Consider the following 6,363-nt stretch of genomic DNA (forward strand, 5'->3'; position numbering starts at 1 on the left):
CTCTGGAAGACTCAGGCCAGGGGCCACTTAAGTCTAAGACTGGTCATAAGTCGTCAATTTGGACTTGTCTTATTCACAAACGAGTCTTAAGTAAGGTCTTAACTTTAAGACTTCCCTGAAGGAGGCTTAAGTCCAGATCTGCCATTGAAACAACTTTTTTTTTTCTGCCATGGCTTGACGGGTGATAGTATATGATTTATTTGATGATCATCCAGATAATTGCCCTAAGCAATTCTACCCTAAGACTGAATGGAGAAGCAGATACCGTTTTAATAGACGGTCAATTGAAACCCTAACAAATATTTTACATACCGATCTATCTCCATCAGCTAACCGAAGAAAAACAATTCCAGCTTTGCTGCGGGTGGTTTATTTTTTAAACAGTTCAATATGTTATTGCAATGTAGATCATACCATTAACATTATAACTATAATTAGGGCTGTAAATATACGTTTAATTTATAACAAGCAGCACTAAAAGCATGGCTTGAGAGGAATGAAGACTTCATTAGCAGAGATAGAAACATACAAAGTAATACCAGCTCTGTTGTAGTTGCCTGCCCAGGAGCCAGAGAGGGAGGAGCTGCTGTCCTGCGTGCCAGAGAGGGAGGAGCTGCCGTCCTGCGTGCCAGAGAGGGAGGAGCTGCCGTCCTGCGTGCCAGAGAGGGAGGCGCTGCCGTCCTGCGTGCCAGAGAGGGAGGAGCTGCCGTCCTGCGTGCCAGAGAGGGAGGAGCTGCTGTCCTGCGTGCCAGAGAGGGAGGAGCTGCCGTCCTGCGTGCCAGAGAGGAAGGAGCTGCCGCCCTGCGTGCCAGAGGGGGAGGCGCTGCCGTCCTGCGTGCCAGAGAGGGAGGCGCTGCCGTCCTGCGTGCCAGAGAGGGAGGCGCTGCCGTCCTGCGTGCCAGAGAGGGAGGCGCTGCCGTCCTGCGTGCCAGAGAGGAAGGAGCTGCCGCCCTGCGTGCCAGAGAGGGAGGCGCTGCCGTCCTGCGTGCCAGAGAGGGAGGCGCTGCCGTCCTGCGTGCCAGAGAGGGAGGCGCTGCCGTCCTGCGTGCCAGAGAGGGAGGAGCTGCCGCCCTGCGTGCCAGAGAGGGAGGCGCTGCCGTCCTGCGTGCCAGAGAGGAAGGAGCTGCCGCCCTGCGTGCCAGAGAGGGAGGCGCTGCCGTCCTGCGTGCCAGAGAGGGAGGCGCTGCCGTCCTGCGTGCCAGAGAGGGAGGCGCTGCCGTCCTGCGTGCCAGAGAGGGAGGAGCTGCCGTCCTGCGTGCCAGAGGGGGAGGAGCTGCCGTCCTGCGTGCCAGAGAGGGAGGCGCTGCCGTCCTGCGTGCCAGAGGGGGAGGAGCTGCCGTCCTGCATGCCAGAGGGGGAGGAGCTGCCGCCCTGCGTGCCAGAGAGGGAGGCGCTGCCGTCCTGCGTGCCAGAGAGGGAGGCGCTGCCGTCCTGCGTGCCAGAGAGGGAGGAGCTGCCGTCCTGCGTGCCAGAGGGGGAGGAGCTGCCGTCCTGCGTGCCAGAGAGGGAGGAGCTGCCGTCCTGCGTGCCAGAGAGGGAGGAGCTGCCGTCCTGCGTGCCAGAGAGGAAGGAGCTGCCGTCCTGCGTGCCAGAGAGGGAGGAGCTGCCGTCCTGCGTGCCAGAGAGGGAGGAGCTGCCGTCCTGCGTGCCAGAGAGGGAGGAGCTGCCGTCCTGCGTGCCAGAGAGGGAGGAGCTGCCGTCCTGCGTGCCAGAGGGGGAGGAGCTGCCGTCCTGCGTGCCAGAGGGGGAGGAGCTGCCGTCCTGCGTGCCAGAGGGGGAGGAGCTGGCGTCCTGCGTGCCAGAGAGGGAGGAGCTGGCGTCCTGCGTGCCAGAGGGGGAGGAGCTGGCGTCCTGCGTGCCAGAGAGGGAGGAGCTGGCATCCTGCGTGCCAGAGGGAGGGAGAGCCGCACAAGTCTCCAGTGACCGAGGGAGAGCCGCACCAGTCTCCAGTGACCGAGGGAGAGCCGCACCAGTCTCCAGTGGCCGGAGGAGAGCCGCACTAGTCTCCAGAGACTACCTGCCGCTCCCGCCTCCACCGCTAGAGGCAGAAGCCCCGCTGTCTCCAGCACGAGAGATTCTGCCACTGCCGTTGCCTCCCGAAAGTTCACCGCTGTTGCCGTCGCCTCACGAGGGTCCGCCGCTGTGTTGCCGTCGCCTCACGAGGGTCCGCCACTGTTGCTGTCTTCTCCCAAGGGTCTGCCGCTGTTGCTGTCGCCTCCCAAGAGTCAACCGCTGCCCGGGGATGCCTGCACACCACTGCCCGGGGCAGTCTGCATGCCATCACCCAGGGATTTGTGGTGTTCACCAGCAGCAGTTTCGCTGCTGGAAATTGTGGCCAGAGCCCAGGAAGAGGGAGCTGCTGGCTGCAGAGACCACTTCCACTGGCCGCATTGTCGCTGACACAGTTGCCTCTGCCTCTGCCTCTGGTCCCAGAGGACCATCGAGACTTTTGGAACTTTAGGGCGGAGGTGGCCATTGGGGCCAGGTGTGCTTTGCACAAGGGGGGGGGGTGTCTGTCACAGTATGTATGTCAGACAGTTTTAGCTATTGTCACAAAACTTGCTAAGGATTTTCTATAGCACAAGTTGTATAATGCATCAAAGTGGGTATGTGAAGGCTAGAAATCTGAATATAGAGAACCTCTTTACCAATTTTGATGAAACTTCCTAGGAAACTTCTTTAGTTTAAATTATTGAGGTTGTCTGTCTGTGAAATGAATGTCGCACTTACATTTTTCATTATAATCAAATTCTAATAAAACTATCTAAGGACATTCTGTAGCACAAGCTACTGAGTTTAAACTAATCTGTGGCTACATGGAAACACTAAGTTTTTATATAATATCTATAGAAGTGCCTGTTCAATTATGATGAAATATGATCTGGACATACTTTATCACAGGCATTTGTCCAACTGAGGGAAGGAGACAGTATTCACACAGTAGTAAGTTACTGGGTTACTGTGATGGAGAGAGAAGGAATCCGAGCTGTAAGTATGCCTCCCGACCAAGAAGGACGTTTGGGAAGGTTAGTGTTACGTCGTCTCCGAGATGGCCGAACGCTGTGTTGCGGCGAAACCAGAAGTCGGACATCTTGGGGAGGGTACGTGGCTGCAGTGCTGCTAAACAAATCCATTCTGATCAGCTGGGGGCCGTGCAGCGATTGGATAAGGCGGGGCACTGGGTTGATTCCGGGGTGGAGTTTGACAGCACAAAAGTGGTGCAGCTGCGTGAGCATGACCCTTGCGTTGCACAGCACAGCACAGCACCACACCATAAGCTGGTGTTGAGAGCACAGCTTTTCATGCACAGAGGGATCCAGGTGGCACCACTGTGCCAGATTAATTGTTGTATTTTTGTTTGACTTTCTTTCCCCTTGATATCATTGTTGGTAGCAGGGGTGACTATTATTTTGACCGACGGCTTTTTAAAATAATAAAGCACTTTTTTTTGTCTGAACTTGGTGTGGACATTCCCTTTCTGCACTTTACCACGCACATCCTGACAGTTACCTAGTCATGTTGAGGCAGAATCACAGATCAAAGTTTTCAGATCAATCAGCTAATAGGAACCGAATGGCCTCCTCGTGTTTGTAAATGTTCTTAGGTTCTTAACCAGCGCTCCAGATAAGGTTTTGGATCATTGAGTAATTTACTGTCCAGTTTAGACACTATGGGACATAGTCATAAAGATTTTTTTTGAGTAAGGCTATTTATTTAGCGTGGCTGATTTAGCACAGTTGGTGTTCCTAGAGATCATCAAGGTGCTTATGCATCAGCTATGCAGCTGCAACTTATTTAGCAGTTATTTGGCCCCTCCCAAATGAATACCATATTTGAACCAGCAGGCATATGGTACTCCCCATCCACTTTTTATGATGTTATGAAGCAACTAGCCATCCAGAGGTCACATCTCTCAAGAGCAAAGCAACTAGCCATCCAGAGGTCACACCTCTCAAGAGCAAATCAACTAGCCATCCAGAGGTCACACCTCTCAAGAGCAAATCAACTAGCCATCCAGAGGTCACATCTCTCAAGAGCAAAGCAACTAGCCATCCAGAGGTCACACACCTCTCAAGAGCAAATCAACTAGCCATCCAGAGGTCACACCTCTCAAGAGCAAATCAACTAGCCATCCAGAGGTCACACCTCTCAAGAGCAAAGCAACTAGCCATCCAGAGGCCACATCTCTCAAGAGCCATAGCACAAATCTGTTGTGTAACAGCATATTCAAAAAAAAAGTAGAACTGACATCAAACCAGAATAATGTCAGAACGGAGAAACAATGTAAACCAGCATTTTCCTTTGATGAACTTCACGTATTAAGAAACGAAGTAACAGAACATAGATAAGTTGTTTGGGTGGAAATGTTCATCTGTTGCTGCTGTAAGGAAATTTAACGAGACAGCGTCGATAAGGGAAATGCTTGGGAAAGGATAGGACTACTCCTGATTAGGGTTACCAGATTTCCAGAGTAAATTTTTCTATTGTCATCAATCCAAAACACGTTAAATGTACAAAAAGCCAGGTATATTATTGTATTCTTATTAAATCGGTTATAAAGGGTTGTTAATCAAAACACAATAGGGACTAACTTGGCTGGTGGCACTTCTAAGACAACACTTTAAAATGAATAATTAGCCATGGACTCTCAATGAAAGTGAAAGTGTAAGACTTCCCATGTAATTAAGGGATAATCCCATTGCTGTGGCATGTTGCCATCTGACACTGGGCTTTGAGTTTCATTATTACCCATCAACAAACAGCTAGCCTGCATTCTCAAAGCTCTTCCACATTTCTATAGGAAAAACACAGCCAATCAGTGACCAAACTGACATAAACAACTTGTTTTTAATTAAGGGGTTTGTAATGATGTTGTTTCTTGTTTGTTTAACATGTTTACTTGCAAGGCTAACTATCAGTAAGGCTCTATTTTTATCACTTAAAGGTAAATGAAGGTTTGCTTTATTGACGGACTACTTGTAACACTGCATCATGAACCTGGCAGCCAGTTTAGTTTAGTTTGCTTCCACGATTTGTTTAAAATGTCTTTAACAAAAAAGATACCAGTTGCATTATTATTAATAATTTCTTAGACACCCTTATCCAGGACAACTTACAATTATATCACATTATTTTTTTACATACAATTACTCTTTATAGAGTTGGGTTTTTACTGGAGCAATCTAGATAAAGTACCTTGCTCAAGGGTACAGCAGCAGTGTCCCCCACCTGGGATTAAACCCACGACTACTCCACACTGCTGCCCTATTAGGAGTGTGGTTAGTGTGGTGAGTAGTGTGATTAGTCCAGAGCCCTAACCACTACTCCACACTGCTGCACAGATCAGAAATATTTCTGCTAAAGATTGCTTGGTCCAGTACAAGAAAGGGACACCAGGTGTTATTTTTACACCTTATGAACAGAATGTCTTTAAAAGGTGGACATAAAAACGAAATATTCTACAATGTAGTATTTACTGCTTTTCAGGTAAGCATTTAAATATTTAGGAACATGTATTATATAATAACTAGAGAAAATAAAAAAAATTGAATGTGACATTTTTTCTACTTTAATATTTTGATTGTGAAATATTTTGAAATACCCGCGAAATAAGCTATTTTTTACTATGAAAAAAATACAGCCCCTAAGTAACTATCAGTAGCATAAAAACATGCGATAGTACACAAGTACAGTTACTCTGCCAGTTGTTCCAATAAATCCAAACACGTTGCCATTGTTTTATATAACTGTATTTGCGCTTTGTTTTTATTTTTAGAGTCATTTAAATGTCTTTTAATAAATTCATTTTAGAGTTTAATTGATGTTTTATTCAATTGATAAAAAAAAAACACTAAAATGAATACATGATGTAGAATAACTAATATTTATTTTTAGACGCTGTCTTAAAGCAGCCATTTGACTGAAGTGTTGACATTACTGTGAAAACGTGCACCCCGAGTAATTTATATTATTAATTAAAATACTGGAAAGTATTACATTATTCTTACAGCGATATCTCACTCAGTATTTTCTTGTTTCATTGGTGATATTATTGGGTCTATGGTGTATTAAACGCTCGTATGGTTGTATCGACATTTTTCGGTTTTTTTTACCGACGATAAATAAAAATGTAGTATTAAATATGCACTTGCTCACGCACACCCACCTAGCATGGCCGCGTTGCTGTGGAACTGCTATGGTTGAAAATAAAGAACGTGTCAAGAAAAAAAAAGAACTCTCTCTAAAGTGATTGATTGCATTGCCATGCAATGAGATGTTATAATTTTTGACAAACACATAACTTGTCCAATCGTCTTGTAGAGGAGGCGGGAGTGTAATGATTCCATGTGGGCGGTAGAAAAA

This window comes from Acipenser ruthenus, chromosome 49 (genome assembly GCF_902713425.1).
Source record: "Acipenser ruthenus chromosome 49, fAciRut3.2 maternal haplotype, whole genome shotgun sequence".
In the NCBI taxonomy this organism is placed as follows: domain Eukaryota; kingdom Metazoa; phylum Chordata; class Actinopteri; order Acipenseriformes; family Acipenseridae; genus Acipenser; species Acipenser ruthenus.